This window comes from Haliotis asinina, chromosome 9, assembly GCF_037392515.1.
Source record: "Haliotis asinina isolate JCU_RB_2024 chromosome 9, JCU_Hal_asi_v2, whole genome shotgun sequence".
Lineage (NCBI taxonomy): Eukaryota > Metazoa > Mollusca > Gastropoda > Lepetellida > Haliotidae > Haliotis > Haliotis asinina.
Window position 1 is genome coordinate 12,835,134 of NC_090288.1, and position 21,211 is coordinate 12,856,344.

Consider the following 21,211-nt stretch of genomic DNA (forward strand, 5'->3'; position numbering starts at 1 on the left):
TGTGTACATAAACCGATGTGACAAACACTGAAAGTCGAAACGTTCCATCATAACTCACATACCCCAGCAAAACACAACCCGTTAATCCATAACTCGCTCTCTATAGATGAAAACTCTCGAAACGGTGTGAAAAGGACAGTCTTGTTCTGTATCAAACTGACCAGTGTCCATCTGAGTTAGATTGATCTTCCGCTACCCATGCTTGTCGTAAGATGTGACTAAAGGGATCCGATGCCCATTTTCGGCTCTCTCACATTACTGTTGTTACAAATGGTGCTTTTTCAACCTTAGACCCATGAAAGTCCGGGTTAGAATATTGGCCTTCAGTAGCCCATGCTTGTCCTATGCGGCAGCTAATGGGATCGGGTAGTCAGGCTCGCTAACTTGATTGACAGCTATGTTCATGCTGTTGATTACTTCGCCTACAGCGGACTTTATGCTTCTACACAATAGTAATCACAAATGCCACAAACAGTTTTATATCATCCATCAATTGTTTGTCTTGTGTGTTCACGGGTACCATTACAAGCCACGTGTAGGACTGTAAATGATCACTGTTTAAGGCAAATAGTGTGAATGGCGGATGCTACCGATATTTCAAGGCACGTTGAATCTTTTCCATGAACCTTAGTTGTCACCGGTACTAATTTCATGGATCTGGAATTCGAAGTCACACATGTTTGATCCTAATTATCGTTCAAGGTTTCTCACCCATGGATATAAGACAAAACGTTTCAGTTGAAGCGGAATTAGATTCTGAGTAATTTATAAATTTGACTGACATTCTAATATGCATATTACTGTATCGTGAAAAACTTACCTCCAGCTCAGAAACATCCCTACGCCTCATTCAGCACACAGACGGGAGGTATCTGAAATACCGACATGAAATTGAGTCACATGGAGGACGCTTCCTAGTTTTTCAATGACTGTTTGTTTATTGGGTCGAAGTGCATTGATCGTGGAAATGTTTACTTGTGTCCGGAGTAAACATCAGACCATGAAGTTAAATTAAAAATGTCAGTGCAACTGTCTCTGATGTTTGCCGTCTGCAGCGCTGCAGTGTGAATCTTGGTGTATATATATATCACATATGTACAAACGTGTTTGGCGTTCTTTTACGACCTCTTTAGGCATGTATACATACTTATTGCGTCTGGGTTGTGGCATGTAGATCGAGTATCTTTGTATTTAGCACCGGATTAATTCTAAAATAGGCAAAGCGTAAGACGTATATACGTATATCCAACACGGTAGGTACCAACGTACTTAACGCTGACGTTCTCACAGTTTCACCCTGTTTTAAATAATCTTTTTTCATTGTATTTTTGTTTTAAACTATCTTATTTTAACTTTTAATTAATCTTTCCCTAAACTAGCCATTTTTCTATTTTTAACGGGCAACGTCACTGGTGTTTACTGTTTGCTCAGCAGTCTTTACATGTCGGCGATCTGTAAATAATCCAGTTTGGACCAAACAATCCAGTGACTGTCATGAGCATCAATTGTCTGCAATATTCCAGCTTTTCGTGACCAGACAGACAAGTAATTAATAGAACGAAGATCGATCTACGTCATTGAGATATATGATGTGCGAATCAAGTCACCGAGCCTCACCACCCGACCCTGTAAGTGGCCTCTTACGACAATCATGGTTTGCTATGGAAAATTCACTGATGTAGTAAAGATGAACAGATGTGATTCCTTGTGCTACTGATCGCGTTCAACTTTAAGCCCGCAGATGTCTCTCATCAACATTGACGATCCTTCTTTTCATATGTGCTATTAAAACTAAAAATAGTGAAATTTAATTTGAAGAAAAGAATTACACAGCTTTGAGATGTCTGGTGGAATTAGAAATCCGACCAGTTTCATTAGAGAGCAGACTCTCATGATATCTGTGCGCTGTACAGACACGAAATTTTACCAGATTGAATTCTGCGTTAGCTCTTTTACCTTTGTAATACCCGATCAGGCCTCAATAAAATACGGCTATTTCAGGTGAAATTGATACATTTGATGAAACTCTTGTAATGGCTTGAAATTGCGGAAATAATCTCAAAGTTTGAACAAATTGTTTTTCAAATGAAAGTTATTTGTTTTGTTTCATATATCAATAAATAAATAAATAAATAAATAAATAATAAAAAAATAAAATAAAATAAAAAAATAATTAAAAACCGTGTGTATCTGTGGCAAGCAATTTTACGTTTGAACAAAATTACACTTCAATCGTTGTATACTGACACTAAGAAATAACGGAACATATGTAAAGGAGAGGGTGTTTGGTAGAATATCGGGTTGTGCACTCGCTTATTTGATGTATACAAGGGTTTCTTTGGAATTTTGTGTTATGCTTATTATTTATTTTTTGGTTTGTCAAGCCTGATTTTATCTACTTTGCATCGATGGTAACATACATAAATTACTCACTCACTCAGTCACCCACGACCTCACTCAAGACCTCATCCCAGTCCTCTCTCACGACGTCACTAACGCCATCATTCGCCGCTCCTCTCATGAAATTGAAACCGCACTCACTCACTCATGACCTCATGACATCATGACCTCATGGCCCGAAATCGAACGTCCAAATTCATTTAGCGCTAATTCCTTGACCCCCTCCGATATATTGCTTAGAACATAAAAAAATATAAGTATTTGGTTCCATTTTTGAAGGCGATCAGAGGCCACAAGATCATACAAGCTAGATTACAAGCCCATGTTACATACAAGATAAGTACCTGTAATATGGTGACGAAGCTGCAGTTTGATAGCGCTAAATAACAATTGATACCTCTTACGCTTTATGGGGTTTCAAATGTCGAATCAAACCGTTGGCATAAATTAAGATGCAGATACTTGGTATATTCATATAAATATATATGGCTTTGCGCATATTTTTGCTTGAGTATAGATTCACGCTTTTAAGAGTATCATGTTCTAATACTGCCATTAACGCCCCGATAGTAAAGAAAACATGACTTTGTTACACAAAGAGGAATTTTTTCGTTTTCTTTGATGACACGGTTTTAATAACAACAGTCGAGAGAATATATGATGCTGTTTTAAACAGTATATTATTTTCGACTTATTTTCGGACATAAGCCCCCAACAAACAAACAAAAAACAAACAACAAAATAAAAACAAAAAAAAACAAACTGTTGTTGACACTGTTCACATATATGAATTCGACCCTGGAATTACGATATGACGATTAATCATATCAATTTTCAAGGTGTCATAACGTCTCGATTTCCATGGCAACTAATTAAAGAGCAGCATTAAGCAAATTGACAAAGATAAGACTTTGAGATGCAGCAGTTTGTCATGATATAATTATTAAGCAATACATAGAAAATGCTATCGATTGACAGCCATCTGAGACAGGTTTTAAACACCAGGTGCCTTAAAAATGTTGGCACACGTAATTGAATTTAAATTGAACAATTTTGACAGGACGCCACTACAATAGATATGCCGTTTAAAGCAACACACGCCTTGGTCAAAGAGTGGGGATCTTGATCCTGGAACTTAGCAAACCAATTTGCTTGACGTTCACAGATAATATGTAGGAAAATAACACATGAAAACATCTGCATCTATATCATTGTCCAGGTGAGGCTCACTATTCTTTCACATCATCTCGTATGTACTGGGGCCGGTGGGGTGGCCAAGTCGTTTAAGCATTCGTGCATCTGGTTCGATTCCCGACAGGGATAAAATGTGTGTTGCCCATTTAAGGGGTCCCCCTCCGTGATATTTCTGTAATATTGCTGGAACCATCCTCACTCACTCACGTTTATGATAAAAGAATCTCACTAGCACACTCACTCACTCACTCACTCACTCAGTGGAATCGTTATTCCCTAGTTCAGCTTTCGCGATCGGCTTCGAGCATAAACATCGTCGTTTTAACCTCAGAAAATGGGCGTCGCTGGTGATTCCTGTTGACGGTGGGGGATGGGGATGGGGGTGGGGGTGGGGGTGGGGGTAAGTGTGCTTGTGGGGAGGGTAGGGGGATGTTACCCATGCGTAGTCACGAATCCACCGGATCAGGACAGACTTAACGCTATGTCTACAAGCTCCAGGAAATATTTACTTAGGCAGTGCTAAACTGACGAGTGATGGGCGATACATTCTATCAAACGACACCACCAGTTTGCTAAACGTTCAACACAGACTGTCGTCCTGCATCGGGAACGTATAATGCCAAAATGATTAGAATCACAAGGTTAACACATTACAAGTTAATCCCTTGTGCCCAAAACCCTCTAGGTTTAAAAAAACACAAACACACACGTGCTGAATGACGAATCGTTGAAGAGCTTTGAAAGCAGAGAGAGACGTTCCTGACAACGGATAACCGGAATATGTGTTGTTTCCGAATAATAGAAATGTCATTGTACCCAAACATATTGCCAGTGATGATGATGAAGATGATGTACAAAATAATTACATTCTCAGCCTGAAACCAAATTCCCGAGGGTGCACTCAACCGAAATTGCCTACCAGACACGTGAAGGTAAATGTTCACATTAACATCTATTCCTACCGGGTACCCATTCACTGCAGAGTGAACAAAAGCAAATTTCGAACAGTAAAGGAGACGGAACCTTTGCTACATTTGCTTCACGTTTATTGCAAACCTGTTTCTTAAATTACGCTTGTAATCATTGAATATAACGTTTCCCAAATCATAAGACTAGTGCGATTATAAATATTGGAACATTCAAGCAGCCTACGTTTTGTTTTTTTCAAAGAAGGCAAATACATGTTGAAGGAAATGAATTCGATCTGTGATAAAGCGACGCAGAAATAGAGCTTATCTAGAATAATAGATCCCGTTATTTCCGTACACATTCTTCAATGCTTTACGCTAAAGTTTGTTTTCGATGTGATAAGTCTGTTTTATCTGTTTTAAAAACGTTAATATCAAATGTTAACGGCAGAGAATATTCAGTCTCGGTTCCCTACATAAACAGACTGGGTTTGGTGTAAGAAGGAAAATACCGAATGGATAGGTGAAAACAATATACCAGTAATTTGACTGTGGTCAGTAATCGAGTCTGGACCAGATAATCAAGTGATCAATAAAATGAGCACTGATGTAAACAATTGTGATACGATGACATGTGTCACCCACGTCAGCGTGCCTCTTACGACACCCGATCCTGTCGGCTGCCACTTCACTCCACACCCCATTTCTGGTTTACCTGCTTCAAAATCGAAAGTGAGATTCCACCCTAACTGACCCAAATTCAGCATGTTTCAGCAACAAACCACTTGCAATTATTCAAGCACAATATCTGAAAATAAGCCCGGAAGACGTTTTTGCTGACACAAAACACACAAAAACATGCAATGTTGATAGAGTATATACATCCCCAACTCCAATGTAGATCATCAAGGAATGTTTATTAAACTCGGTCTAGACATACGCCGTGTTTCGACTTGTCTAATGGAAGCAGAATAACAACAGGAGATGAACTGTTGATGGAGTCAAGCATTCGCTTTCAGCAATGTAATCACCTTCTAATCCCTTCAAATTACACTGCATCCCAGATAGGTCTCAACTTTGACCTTGTCAGTTCCGCTTGTACTATCTGTCTGACAACTTATTATTGCGCCTGATATTCGCATTATGTTCTCTAGCGAACGGACAGGCAGTGACAGCGAATCTGAATCACTTCACGGTCGTGTTAACATCATTGATTCAACGTGATTAATTCAGCTGTACATGAAGCCACGAGGTGAATTTATGTGCTCAGACGTGCTCGAATATTATAGGTTATTTTTAACAGATAGCATTTCAATAAGCATAAAAGATTGAATTAAAAAACGCACAATTTTCCCCGACAGCCTATTTTAATTCTACTACTAATGTATTGGAAGGTCTTAGTGTTATCGGTGCTCAGAATTATGTGTAAATCGATGGGTATTTATCGAACACCTGCTCTCCTAGATTTGGATGAAACCTTAATTCATTACATTGAGTTAAGATGGATAATCGGCGATGATAGGAGAGGATGCAGTTCTATGGACTGTGAGCCAATTACACAGAATACGACTTAAAAGACGAAATACTAAAATGTTATCAACCTCTGTCCTGTAATCTACAGAGTAACACACACCCACCCTTCCCAACTCCCATCCAGAATGATGTGACAAATCCAGATTGCCCGAGCTCTCAGCATTTTCCTGTGCACCATCAAGGTTGCATGTTCGATTTTGTAGATTACATTTTAAACACGATGAATTTTATCTGTGACTAAATGGTAATCGAATCCGCCCATCAGTGTGTTGATGGAACCCTAGCATACCTTCCATGAGGATTCGGTTCTTTAAGATATTTTTTAAAGAAAATGAAACGAAAACACACTGTGCGTCTTCACACCGGAACCGTAATGATTAAGGCTGAGTCGATGTTGACCGATGTCGAGGTGTTTCCTGATGTAGGTGGACCTAGAATCAGTAGTTATTTTCCGAACACCCCCTCCTGATATTCCAGGTCTGGCGAATTGTGTACCATCCCCACTGGCAGTAAACGGGCCATGTTTGTGTTATTGAGCTGAGTCAGTCTGGAGAAAATAGCAGGAACCATAAAGAGCGTCTTGCCCGACCATACCGAGCAGTATGAAAGAATCGCTCGCATTATTTCATATCGTTTAGCATCCCACACTGCCATATAAATATAACTATCTGATACCTTCTGGCTGTAGACGGTGAATTCATACAGTACACACATCGTCGAGACTTTGTTGATAGATTCGGGCTTCGGTTTGAAACTTGATCTATCATCATTAAACTTTGATAAACCGAAGCTGTATGTTAATTTACAAACTTGATTTAACGCTTGTCTCCTTTGAATGTAAGATTTGTCATGCCTTGATACGAATCATGATTGGTGAAGAAAGTTTGATGATAAACTTTGTATGTGTCTAAACGAGCTTCAACGTGCACGACGATTTCGTCAAACGGTTGGTTGCGCAGTTCGTGAGTGCGTGAGTGAGTGCATGAGTGCTTGAGTGTTTTTTTTCGCCGCTTTTAGCAGTATTCCAGCAATACCACGACGGGGAACATCCGGGAATCGAAGCCGGGCCGTCGACGTGGCAATGGAACCCTTTAACCACTAGGCTACCCCACCGACCTAAGAGCAGGGGAGACAGATGATCGCAGTATCTATAGGGATACTTCTTAGCCAGGTCTTAACCATTAATCATTTGTAGCACTTGAGGCTGAATGCCAGAGATTAATTCCATTCAGGCTTATTCCGTTGTTCTCTTCCAAGCGAAAAAGTCAATGAGCCCAATTTTCGAGACGATATGGGTGTTGCGTAGACCCGCAGGGGCGGTATGGGTAGCCTCGTGGTTAAAGTGTTCGCTCGTCATGCCAAAGGCCTGAGTTCGATTCCCGTCATGGTCACACTGTGTGAAGTCCATTTCTGGTTACATTGCCTTAGATATAGCTAAAAGTGGCGTAGAACTAAACTCACTTTGACCTTCATAAATAAAGTGTTAAGGTATAAAGACAAACCCGATTTTGTCATAAGCTGATTATACATCATGCACAAAATATATTGCTACTTTGAAAGAAAATACAACATTTAACGTTTTTAGCATCATCAGTGTCAGGAGCAACACCATAAACACATACTTCACGAAGGACACTTCATGCATCGTTGACGTTACATATACATGAATAACATATCACAATGGTGGGTAGTCAATCAGGCATGGTTGATATGCTGTGAAACCTCACCACAGCCTTCAGTGCCTCTCATCCATTATCCCGAGTGTGAATCACAGGACAAATTCCATTAACCTAGGCCATTCACAGATTCAGTAAAGCGTGAATCATGAATCATTCAGAACCGATGTTTCTGATGCACTGTACCTATGGCACTTAAGTCCAGTTCAAGTGAATTAATCATAGCCTAAAGCACCGAATTGCTGTTCAAGATGGTACCCTAAACCATTGGCAAACGGTGATGACCAGTCTTACATGTAGTGATTGTCAGTAGCATTGATTACTCACAATCTACGGATATTACACTACAACAAGTCTGAATTACTGCCCAGGTAACAATTCCACGTTGTCACTACGTCATTCTGTGTCCGGACGTTGTGATACGTCATCTTACGTCCCCGCACGTCAAATTTAACGTATGTTACGCTGTCTTAACGTTCAGTTTGACGTTAATGGTTGAATAGTTTTCCCAGTGGTGAACACTACATAAGAAACAAAGCAGAAATTTACTTCACTGTTTGTTCGTCAATTTGAATGCTGTTTTGGATGAGTGTTTTCTATAAAGAAGAAAGAGCAATAAAATCTCAAAGTGAATTTTTTACAGAAATAACCAAGTTAAATGAAACTTTATTATAACATTGTGACAAAGTTAAAAATACTAACGCTGTGACAACGTTGTCTCATTGCGTTATCAATCTTCAACATTCCTGCAACGTTGCGAAAATGTTGTATGTTTGCCTGGTATCTGCTTAACGGAAGGATGGAGAGTTAGGAGCGAGCGTTCAGCACAGAAGACATTATGAATAAACCACGAAGACCAACTCAAGGTAAAATACCATAGGTTGAAAGCATTGTCATCCAGTGTAACAAGCACGAACGTCGAAGTCCAATTCCAGCGACAAGAACCATAGATGATGTCCTTTAGCAAATAAGGGCGTCGCCCACGACTTCGTTATCACCTCGGGGACAACTGGATGGAAAATCGTTGATTTAAAGGACAGAATTGGGCCAATTATGATACTATATAACAAGAGATCATTTACCCCTTCAACTTCCCCAGAAAACCTTCCCCTCTACAATTAGCACCACGAACACTTGGCGTTATAGAAAAGAACCACCACCACTGCATACTAGCCCCGATGGTTTAAAAGAATACATTTGACCTGGGACAAGTAATGGTGTAGCTAGATTTATGGTACTTTTAAATTTTGATCTCAGAGACAGGTGCACCAGTCAAGGCTTCCGTCTAGACAGCATTGCTAGTATAACAAAGAACTATTCTTGTGCGTATCCTTGGTGGAACATACGCGTCACACATGACGCCAATGGATAACAGCTTTAGCCGTTGTTAGAGACAACCGAATTCCTTTGAGATGAACTAATGATCTGCCATTGCTGTGATACCTAGTGACGTCTCTTGCCCGTCGAAACCTTCTGTGGTGAATGATATTTAAATTCTCATTAGCAGAACTACTGGTCTGAGTGAAATAATAAGATTCACGAGGCATTGTCATTGCTCTCAGGGTCCTGGTGATGGTCAGAGGAGTTAAAGACGCCTACGGAGTCCAAATGGAGTCCGAATGAGATCCAAATGAGTTTAATAGACCTTCCAAACCCAACACGCCCTCTAATGATGCTTTCATAGCATGGCTCTCATAGGAAACTTTATTTAGCTCGACCATGAAATCAACAAAATGGACGACATCACAGACGGGGCATAGTAGGCAATAATCCTGCTTTTATTAAACTTGAAATGTATAAATGGCCCCATTACGGGACTAATGAACGGTGAAAGAGCAAAACATTGAATGACTGTCGGGCATGGAAGTGGAGAATAGTTTGAATGACTTAATCAGCATTCCCAGCCACCATTATCCATCTTTCAGATGCTGCTTTGAGATGACGACGCTTTCTCTGTCCCTCACCCCGTGATGAAGCTTTCAGAAGTCCTGAGAAACGAGAAACTTGCATTTGCCGTGTGGCTTCCTCTTTAGGAGAAGGTTGTGTCCTGTAATGACATGTGGCCTACTGATTGTCTCTGGTCATGTGTACATGATGTAATTCTCCCGCTAAGTGAATCTGGATAATCGAATTTTACCACTTGTATTAATGTTGATTCATCATCTTTTCTTTAAATGGCAATCAATGGTTATCCATTTCAAAACTGATGACATCCAATTTCCCTCACATGTCTGATATGACAATAAAACACGGTTGATCCCACACCAGATCTTGAGACCACGAAGGTTGTGAGTGGGCTACCAGAATATACATTTTATTTGTAAAACAAATAAAAACAATATTAATACTAATAAAACGACCTTCAGATTAACAGTAAACGAAAACCTACACCATCGCAGTACATACAGTGTACCATTTTGGAATAACCTACATTAATAGTGCTGAATAATTAAGAATCATAATTGGGTTTAAGATTGCGAATCAAAGGTCAACAGATCTGGTTTGTAGTGGCAAGTAAATCTGAAATGTGTTTTTAGCACTGTACCATTGGGCAGGCAGCGGGACCCGTGACGATCCGGGTTAGAATTCATCTTTAGCAATTCATGCTTGTTAAAAGAGAACCTGATGGGATGACTGACGGTTGTCATCACATCCCATTTCCATAGATGCACCTGATGTCACTTCCTGTTCCCCATTCATTTCAGACCCAGTCGTGTTCCGGAAAGGGGCGAGTGGTAACGAATGTTCCCGATTTCCAGACATGACGTACAGACCCCTTCTACAAACAAACAAAACATGCACTGGTCTCTAAGACACAATGGCACCTGAAATGGTCCCTTGTCTTGTAGACTGTCTGGAATTTCCAACTCGGATTCTTTGTGAGTTTTAGACTGCATTTTGAAGATATCACACCCCAAGGAACCATATCGGTGATTGGCAAGTCTGGAATTGATTGATTGCTAGAGGGCTACTGTGGCCCAGCCGAAAGTGGCCTGATTTTCAACGCAGTGAAGTTGTTTGCCTCCTTGGCAATGTGCTAAGCAATACACTCAGAGGATTATCAGGAAAAACGCAAGGCAGTTTTCAAAGAAGACTTAAATTGAAAAGAAGTGTAACGAGGTTTGAAGCCGGCGGGAAATCGTTGTTCTATCGAGCGTTTCCCCTCAATTTTGAATCAGCAATTGATAACGAGCAAGTCGAGTGTACGTCTGTGGATTTTGTTTAGCTTCTGGCAGTTTAATTGGCAGTACGGGTTCAGTTGACCCAACAGGGGCATATCGCTCGTGTAACCGCTTGGGTGTCTGACAGGAAGAGGATAAAGGTCACTGAGGTGAGGTGAGCGGGGTGGCATGCAGAGTGAGTGAGGTGAGGTGAGTGAGTGAGTCTGGTTGTACGCCGCTGTTAGCTATATTCAAGCAGTATCACTGCAGGGGACACAAGAAATAGGCTTGACACATTGTGCCCGTCTGAGGAATTGATCACGAGTCTTCGACGTGACGGGCGAACACCCTAACCACTAGGCTACCTTACCGCGTCAGTGAGTGAGTGTGTGGCTGGAGGTAGTGTGGGTAGAATGATTGATGTGGTAGAGTGAGTGAGGTGGGAGGCAGAGTTAGTGAATGCATGTGACATGGTGAGTTATGGGATGGCGGAGTACATTTAGTGGTGGAGTTAGTGAGTGAGCCAGTATAAAGAGCGAATGAATGGGTATAATGCTACACCACTCACTGCAGCACGCCAATTACATCCACATTCACAATTATAGCCAACTTGCAGCGAAAACGTACCGATGAATATCACGTTAAACGAAAAAAAAAGAAATCGAATAATGTGAAATTAAGAATTCGAATCCTGATAATTTTACCATGCCAATTGAAACTTTAATCTCAGAATTTTATTCAACTCATGATAAAAGTTGTTTAACTAACGATCATAGATTCAAATCGCGATTACTGGTTTGTACGGCAACCTAAGCGAGTTATTACATTACATGTGTTCAAAAGCTTTGATATAGCAATTTCAAATACAATGGAAGCTGTCCAAAAAGGCATCTGTTGTATCTGGCAAGTTGTAAACAGTGGCATACATTTTCAGTCCCGTTTGGGGCTCGTACATTTATCATCTCTACAATCCGGCACATTGTCTAAACCAGAATATTTCTTCAGTCCCAATGAGTGCCGGTTTAGACAGCTTCCACTGTACATCGTTAAACAATGACGCGTAGATGTGTTTTGTCAAGCACCGGGAAGCTTTAAGCTCTCAGAAACAAACCCAGGGAAACCTGACTTACTGCCAGAGTAGGATATACTTTTCAAGAACACCATGGGTGTTAGGATAGCCTTTAACGGTTTAGCTCGTCATGCCGAAGGCACGTTTCACCGCATGGGTGCAATGGTTGAAGTCCATTTCTGGTGTACCCCGTGGTGATATTGACGGAATATTGTCAAAACAGCGTAAAATCTCACTCACTCAAACAAGAGCTCCTGGAGTCATCAATGATTTACAGCATTTCACCTTTCGCCTCAAGTGAAATCTATTTCAAGACTGCTTAATTCTGGCATTGACGTATTGTTTCTTACAAAGGAATACCAACAACAACAGAAATATGCTTCGACATTAAACTTCAAAGGACAGCTCGGACGTAGAGCCAGTGTAATTATTCCGCCCTCGTGGTGAGATACGCCAAAGGTGAATTAAGCTTGCGTCATCGTGCACATCCAAGTGTTCCTGTTTATGTAGCCTTGCTTACACTTTGATCTATTTTCATGCGGCTGACTGTTGAAGTGTTGGACAATTGCCCAGTGGGACTTGGGCAGCATGTTTGCAAGTAGGATGTACAGACAAGCCTCTGCCGGAAGTCTCGCTAATCATGTTGCGTGATGTACCTTCAGAACAATGTACTCGTGGCTTTGTCTTTCAAGTCACCGTTCCAAGCCGAATTAAGGAAGTAAATGAATATACCCTTGCACAGTAGCCTCTGCGTTACAACTAAACATGGCACTTGAGTGTAAAAATAAATGAGAAAAAGAGATGGTATGACTTGTGCCTTTTCCGTTGCTTTTAATCCTTGAACAAACGATTGTGACTTGTTTGTAGGCAAATATGTGCCCTTTCGTTATTAAGCAGATGCTTGTATGTATGTTATGTGAGGCACTAGGTTTGTGGTCCATCCGTAAGAGAGAGCTACTGATGATTTAGATACAAGGGTCAAATATAGAAGTGATTATATCTCTAAGTAATAGAGGTTAATATAGAAGCAGATATGTATTTGTGTGTGTGTGTGTGTGTACGTGTGTGTGTGTACGTGTGTGTGTGTGTGTGTGTGTGTGTGTGTGTGTGTGTGTGTGTGTGTGTGTGTGTGTGTGTGTGTGTACGTGTGCCAGCGTGTCAGAATCCTGTGTTCGTTTGGAAATCAGCGACTAGTGCGTGAATTTAGTTTCACGCCGCACTCAGCAATATCCCAGGTATATGACGACTGTATATAATCGAGTCTGGACCAGACAATCCAATGATCCAACAGCATGAACATAGGTCTACGCAATTGGGTACCGATGACATGTGTCAACAAAGTCAGCATACCGGACCACCCGATCCCGTTAATCGCCTATTACGACAAAAAGATGTAGTGATGTCTACTAATTTGTTAACGTAGTCCATATTGGTTGGTTGGGTGTTTAACGCCACAGTCAGCAATATCGTAGCTATATGACGCCGGTCTTTGAGTCTGGACCAGGCACTCCAGTGATTAACATCACGAACAGCGATACAATGACACGGCGCCTCTCACCACAAACATGGGCTACCGAAGGCCAATATTCTTGATACACGCAAAGTGTAGTCTCTCTATATAAACAAATTTCAATCGATCTTTTAATGGCAGTCATAATGAATACGACGCAATGCAGTCACAGATTCACACGCATCAAGACTCCTCGACGCACAATGTTCTGAGAAAATATACCCTCCTCCAAAAGCATGCAGAGACAAGACTGAAATATGGCGCCCGATCAAAAGTCAATATTCAGTTATAAGATCACACGTCCTCAAGACCCTAGAGGCTTCGATCTTCGCTAAGATTCCCATTTTTACCATCAGAGCTGTCTCTGTGGGGATATAAAGTTGTCATAAGCATTTGTCACCTTTAAATTGCCTTCCAGTACGTGCAATACATGATGCTCCAGATAGATAGTATCTCCAAGACCTCACTCCCTCGCGGCACTTGGAACTTATAAGATGGTTACCCTCCATCCAGTTTTACTCACAGATCGATAGAAATAATGAGGGATACACCGGGAAGAATCGATTGCTCCTGATTGTGATTTCATAACACCTGATGCTGATTGGCTTCGACTCACGACTCTTGCGCTCTCAGAGGCAATTATTGTTAGTTGTGTAGGAACTAGGACAGGAAATTGCCAATCCTTATGCAATCGCAGTGTCTCATTGTCAAGATCTGTAGTCTTTTTTCGAACGCGATCACTGATTTGGGTTTTGCCGAAAAAATTGCCCAGAATATTCTTGAAAAACATTTTTGAGACTGATAACAAAAAATTGTCCGCCGAAAGAATTACATTTCTTTAACGAATGTTCATGGTCACAGTTGTTTTTTTTATTTTAAAAAATACAACAGAAAGAATAAAAAAGGAACTTGATGGTTAAAAGCAAAGTACTTTCTCGCTCCTTTTCGTGTTTTTGAAAGTTGATAGAACTGCTGTTATTTTATGCCTGTTTAATCATTATTCAGTTGTACAAAAATTTGTAAAAAGTGATCAATTTCTGAGTAATGATATGCAAAAACAAGTGAGTGAGTGACTGAATTTACGATACTTTAAGCGATATTGCAACAATGGGTTTGTCACACATGACATCCTTGATCAGAATCGAACACGGGTCTTCGGCGTGACGAGCGAACGCTTTAACAACCAGGATACCCCACCTCTGGGTGTTTTTTTTTATCAAAGTCGGAAATTCAATAATTGAAACGCTTTAACCACCAGGATACCCCGCAGCTGGGTGTGTTTTTTTTCAAAGTCGGAAATTCAATAATTGAAACAGTGACATTTTAAAAGTAAACCTTTGAATGTTAGGTGCCAGTACGGTTCATGGTTTAAACATAATATATCTACATTCAGATATTTTCAAATAAATATTAGACGCATGATAACTGAGATGTATTATGTTGTCTCTTTCGCTACTCAGTATCTAGCATGACTACCTACGGCTTCTGTCTCGATTGATCTATATCTTTCTAACTGAACTGAGATAAGCAGTAAAATATTTAATGATAAATGGCAAAATTAACAATACCTAATGAACATTCAGATAAAATGGAAACGCTTCTTTATTAATGGATAATTTTACGACAAACATCGGGAATGTTTAGATAAACGAAAACGGGAGTATTTTGAATTAGCGAGCTTGGAGAGTTAAGATGACATGGGGGAATTTTAAGATAAAAGCAGGGAAGAAAAAAAGACACTAATTTGATAAGAGTCATCTAGCGATGAAATATTTCCCCGTCGTCTACACTTTTGATAAAGGTGTGAAGTCGCGGTCGCTGAGAGGGGGCTGACTTTGTGTGCTGGTGATTAGGTGCCTGACTCTGAGGGAGCGGGTTCGAATCCGGATGGGATTTAACCTACCAAAGTACCAGAATCTGTACTTCACTGACAAAGTTTAATCCCAAATATAACATATGTTAAATTTGACCACTTTCCACGTGGTATTGTTTGTTCATTGACAAAGGTAATCACCAAGTCATGTAAGAGTGACGTGTCCATCTTCATCAGAGAACATGTATCCATCCGTACACAGGTTATTGAGCTATTGAAATAAAAGGAATAAGGATAAGTTGCTATCATCTTTTACCATCGACAGATTGAACTCTTATTTCTCTTTATACATAAATACTAAAATTAATAAAGTTGAAACAAATAACTAAATTACAGTCAATACCAGCTTTGGGAGTTGTAATTTGGAGAAAAGCCAGTCTGAGAAGTTTTGGCGATGTTATATAAACAAACATCTCTGTCAACTCGGTCGAACTTGTTGCCATGGTAACAGGGAAAGTAAATCACTATGAGGTACAAGTTGACAACCTGTTCTATGTGTGTGCAAAGTTTCGTGGATGACATTCGCTTTTGGTCGAGAGATTACTAGAGATGGACAGATGGACAGACTGACAGACGAACAGACGGACGGATAAACTGAGTACTATATCCCTATACCTCCTCCTACCCCGAATTGCCGCGTTGGGTAGGCATACACATATACCTGGAAAAATATACATTTATATGTATATGATAATGATAAATAGACACGCACGCACGCACGCACGCACTCACGCACGCACGCACGCACGCACGCACACACACACACACATATATATATATAAGTTCACATATTCAAAGTAAATGAAATTCCTACTAGGACAGGATATAACTTGCGGAAAATCATGGCGTATCGCTTATGGCTACAATTTTAGCGTTAGTTGATATCCAACTATTAGAAATTTTGTAATTTGGAATGTCAAGGCGGGAAGCTGAAAATTGTTTGTGTCAGTGACCGCGTGACAGACTAGTATGCGAGTGAGTGTCACTATAAACGCTGCTGTCACGTACTGTGTCCCGCACGTTTTTCCGCAAGTCAATTCCACTTTGACTGGTTTCCACCGAAATCGGATCGGCAAATATGAGACAGTGATTGGTGGTTAATGTCAAGTGTTCATGCTGTGATTTTTTAGATACACGAATCATTTGAAGGTAGGGAAAATGATCATTTATATACGACAACAGCCCTGACTCTTCTTCCCAAAGAAAGGAAAAGAATACCAACCATAAATGACACAAAGAACAACAAATATTCACACACACACACACACACACACACACACACACACACACACACACACACACACACACTCCCCGCCCAAGCCACACTCCCGATGAAACAGCAAACACCTACAACCCAGCAACCAAAAGCGAAAAGATACTACAAGTACAAAAAGTCCCAAATATACACATGTGGTGATGCTCTTTGATGTCAAAGACGAAGTGAGAATAATGGTTTCCCTCCATTTCAGCTATACTCCAGCAACATGTCCCGACGAAGAAACAATAAAAGGACTGCCTAGCCGCCTCGCGAACGTTTTCCCCATAGTCCCTTCGACTATGACAAAAATGACACTGGTTCAGCGACGTTCGAGACAAGCGATGTGTCCATATCAGTCAAAACATTACAAATTTAAATGATCTATGATCTACACTGCTACATTCCGACACCACAAACATTGTTTTAATTGTTTCCAACAACTGATCTGCTACACTTTAATCATTCAGCTATTTCGATTTGGTGAGCTAGTCAGTATATTATCAGTAGGATCTGCTCCCAATGGATCACCGACAGAGCAGCGTGATGCATGCAAATAGATTAATGGATTTAAACGTGTAAAGACCATTCGATGTTTGAAGAAGCAGATAAGGCTTTCAGGAGCTAACTCACAGGGGATGTATAGAATATTTAGGCACCTATTCCTAGGCCTTGGAACCGCTAGGGGGATTTTCCAACACAAAGACGTCAATGACGATTACTTCTGGGGATTCTTCAAAGACAGGAACTTTGCTCAGAGCCGACGTTCATCTAAGGAAGAATGTTACATTGTTTTTTTCTGTTCGTGTACTGACTCGGATGCTTGAACGAAGTATCATGTCACAAAAAGTTCTTAGCTACGACTACCGAAAGTCATATCTTTGGATATTTCGTCGTGAGCATACGGTTATTACTAACTCCCTTCCAATGTAACACAAAAGAGCCGTGTTACAAAATGATCTAAGCTACGACTGCCGTTAGTCCATTTTTTCAATTGTTTTTTTCTCAAAGATACGGATGGGACGTAATATACGGAGCTTTTTCTAACCATCATGTTCTCACTTGAATTCTTCACTCAGAAGCATATGAACAGCTCTGTACGACAAAATGACTTTAGCTACGACCATCGTAAATTTGAGATTGTCCTAACTCTGTGGTGTCGTGCAAGCATTCACCATTTTTATTCTCACGCAAGGCTTGACCCAGATGTACTCCACATGTCGCAGAGTGGACGTAGCTGCAACTGTCGTCACTGAAGGTCATCAGCATAACAATTCCTCTGTTGAACGAGGCTTTACTTAAACCATAGGGCTAATTTGTCACAGAGACTGTGGTCTGACGAATGTTGTTACCTTACTTTAACACATCTGTGAAAAAGGAGGTCATATGCCCACAAGTCATACCGCAAAGACGGATTAGGAAGCATAATCTAGCGCTGACGGATAATACAGTGAAAATCGTTAGCTTTAACTCATTAACATGAACTTCGTTAACTTTAACCCACCATTTTGTAACATCGTCGAATCTAAATACAATCAGAATTTGAAGTCCGATTTATTGCCCAGTATATACATTCATAGAGGGATATGCTCATTAGGATGTATTCATATTTCACAAGTGGACACATTTCGTTCTAACGTTTGATGGGTTGCCTCTTTATCAGTGAATCAACGAATCAACTACTGTCATCCCAGTTTGTAGGTTTTAAAGTGTCTTTAATGTACAAACCTAAGTGGTTACGATTTAGATCATGTTTCAGGTACAATCCCTACCGGTGGAGATCCAAGTTATAATTGGTCACCACAAATTAGATTTGGTACTAGCTGGCTTAGTTAAGGAACGCCAACTGGGTAGATCAATGTAACACGAAACAGAGGTAAAGGAACGAGATCGTTTTGTAATACAGATTTAAATATTATTTCGTTTGATTGAGTGTCCGAAAAGTTCCAGATCCTAAGCAGCATACTAGACAAATGACGTCACAATATGACGTCACATGGAAAAGTCACCACCACAAAGCGGCGTTATTCTCAACCTGCAAAGTTAAATATTGTGTCTTTAATTGTGAGAAAGAAAACAATGAACGTTTGACAAAGCATTCTAACCAAAGTGCACAATAGATTTCGCACACTCTTGAGAACTGGATACCATGTGACATTTTCAGTCGACTAAAATAGAATATTTGAATTGTCTTGAGCAGCAATACCCAGCAACAGCATGCATTCCAAACATCCATTTTACCCAAAAAAAACTTTCTACTGGCATTATCACTTCTTTGTGCTATTGGAAGATAAATACATTCTAACTCACATACCTTGAAATATGTCAATACTCATCGATAAATGTACATTAGATTCTCATGAAGCCAGGGTGTTTTCCTACTTCAGCTCTTGTTGATATATTTGATATCCTAAGACGCCCTGGTGAGAATCTCTATTTGTTTTCGACGCGTTAACGAGATGTTACTCTGTTGCTATTATCTTCTGTTTACAGAATTCTGTTTGCTGCTGCCATGTTAGCAAAGCCGTTTGGTTCCGTATAAGTATCCACCTTAGGAATATAACACAATGAAAACACAGTATCCATTGTTCTTTGAGTCTTCATTGGAGATTTGTTTGTCGGTGAATAACGCTACAAATGGCCTGGACACTGCAGCCAGGATTGAAGTTTTGTCAATAGGATTGTGACAATTCATCCTGGGACGTCATGCTTCAGTGGTCAATATCAAGACTCATGGGGTGTGGAGTTTTTTCAATAATTAAAGACATGATTCAATAGTTAATGTCATGATTCAGTTGTAATATTTATGTGGACATCGTATTGGTTAGTTAGCAATTGTTGTGATTCAATGGAAAACGTCATGATTCAATGGATGACGTCATGATCCAGCGGATAGCATCATGATTCAGGAAATATTGGTAGGATTTAGTGGGTGAAATCATGATTCAGTGGGTAACCTCATGATTCTGGCATGATACACACATTAGATAACGTCATGATCCAGTGAATGACGTCATGATCCAGTGGGTAACATCATGATCCAGTGGATGGCGCCATACTCCAGTGGGTAACATTATGATCCAGTGGATGACGCCATGATCCAGTAGGTGGCGCCATGATCCACTGGGTAACATCATGATCCAGTGGATGACGCCATGTTTCAGCAGATTATGGAATAATGCGGGGGATAATGTCATGATTCAATGGGTAACATCATACTAGTATTTCAGTCTGTGCTATTTTGAATTTATGGCCATTGTATGTTTCAGTGTTAAATAATTCAATATTATATAATTCAACCATTAAAACCGCGCAGCCACTATTATATCCAGTAATATCCAAGTACGGTGAAAACAACTGTTTATTTGTTAGTCACATGAAAAAATTCTTTTATTTACATTTATAGGTTTTCGATAAATGCTAATTTAATAGAAGCACGTAGAGATTATTTAAGAACACGAAAAATTATAACACCACAATAGTATAATATTATACTCTAAAAAAGTAGGGGAACCTGAACTTTCAACTGTGATAGGACGTATATAGATTTCATCACACTTTTCAAAGACAGGCAGCTTAAGAACGCACGACCATTTCTCCTTTTCACCATATGAAAACACAACGCATGAGATGCACGTGCATAACGCTGTAGCCCCCATGCACGTGTATAGGTTGGGGTGTCATTCTCTATTTTGACGGTTTTCGAAAAGGTCGATTGTCACTGGAGAGCGTTAATTTTGAAAATCAGTTTGCATCCCACAGTTGTTAGTAGTTGTTTCAAGCCGTTTTTGTTTTGTTTGAAAATCGTACGAATACAAATTTCACGTCATACACCAATCATCTTTCAAGATCAACAGCTATGGTCGTAAGGAAGTGCAAATACTGATGGGCTCTCAAAATATTCAGTCTTATCATTTCCACATTGACTGACTCCAATATATCTCCATTTTTTTTAAATTGTGAATTAAAACAGTTCTCCAACATTTTAAAGAATATATACATTCTAGAAGAGCCCTTAAAACTCTGAGTCCCAGTATTCGTTCTATTGGAAAATTCATGGGAAACACACATTTCCGTCCCTCTGATCTGTTGTGATAGCCACTTAAAAGCATACATATATGTTTATAAATAAATCCTCTTTATCATACAAACCCCGCAATGATCAAATCTCAAAGAGAAATATTAACATATATATACAGTGTCGACTTAATATGTAAAAACAGTGCGCTCATTCATTTTTTGTCCTGATAAAGTAATAGCTATACTGGAAAATACAACATTTGGTAATAACAATCTATAATAATATACATGTTTTTATATATAAAATAATAATTTCGACATTTTGAATACTGTCATTTGCTGAACCAGTACCAATGCTTCTCTAACAGGACATTCCCAGTGAGAAAACTGATTTTCTAGAAAGCAAGCAAAACAATTGATTTGGTATAGATTAGTGTCTCGAAATGCAAATTACTAACCCCAAAGCACTGGGTACTTGGAAAAGAGAAATGTTTAAATCCAAGAGTTAATAGGTAGCGACAATGCATAATTAATGCCAGATCCTGTACAGAGAAATCCGACATCGTAAAATGAACGCTAAACCAAATAGGCTTCCCAGTGGAAGCAGTTTGG

The 21,211-nt window shown here is 39.9% G+C and overlaps 1 protein-coding gene across 1 annotated transcript in view; it reads right to left on the reverse strand.

The window, feature by feature from the left end:
• LOC137296043 (beta-1,3-galactosyltransferase 5-like) overlaps positions 1 to 21,211 on the reverse strand; it is a 70,970-nt gene that overhangs the window by 36,537 nt on the left and 13,222 nt on the right. The window contains exon 2 of the mRNA XM_067827686.1: positions 821 to 872. The gene's annotated coding sequence lies outside the window, so the exon portion shown is untranslated. The remainder of the gene's footprint in view (positions 1 to 820; positions 873 to 21,211) is intronic.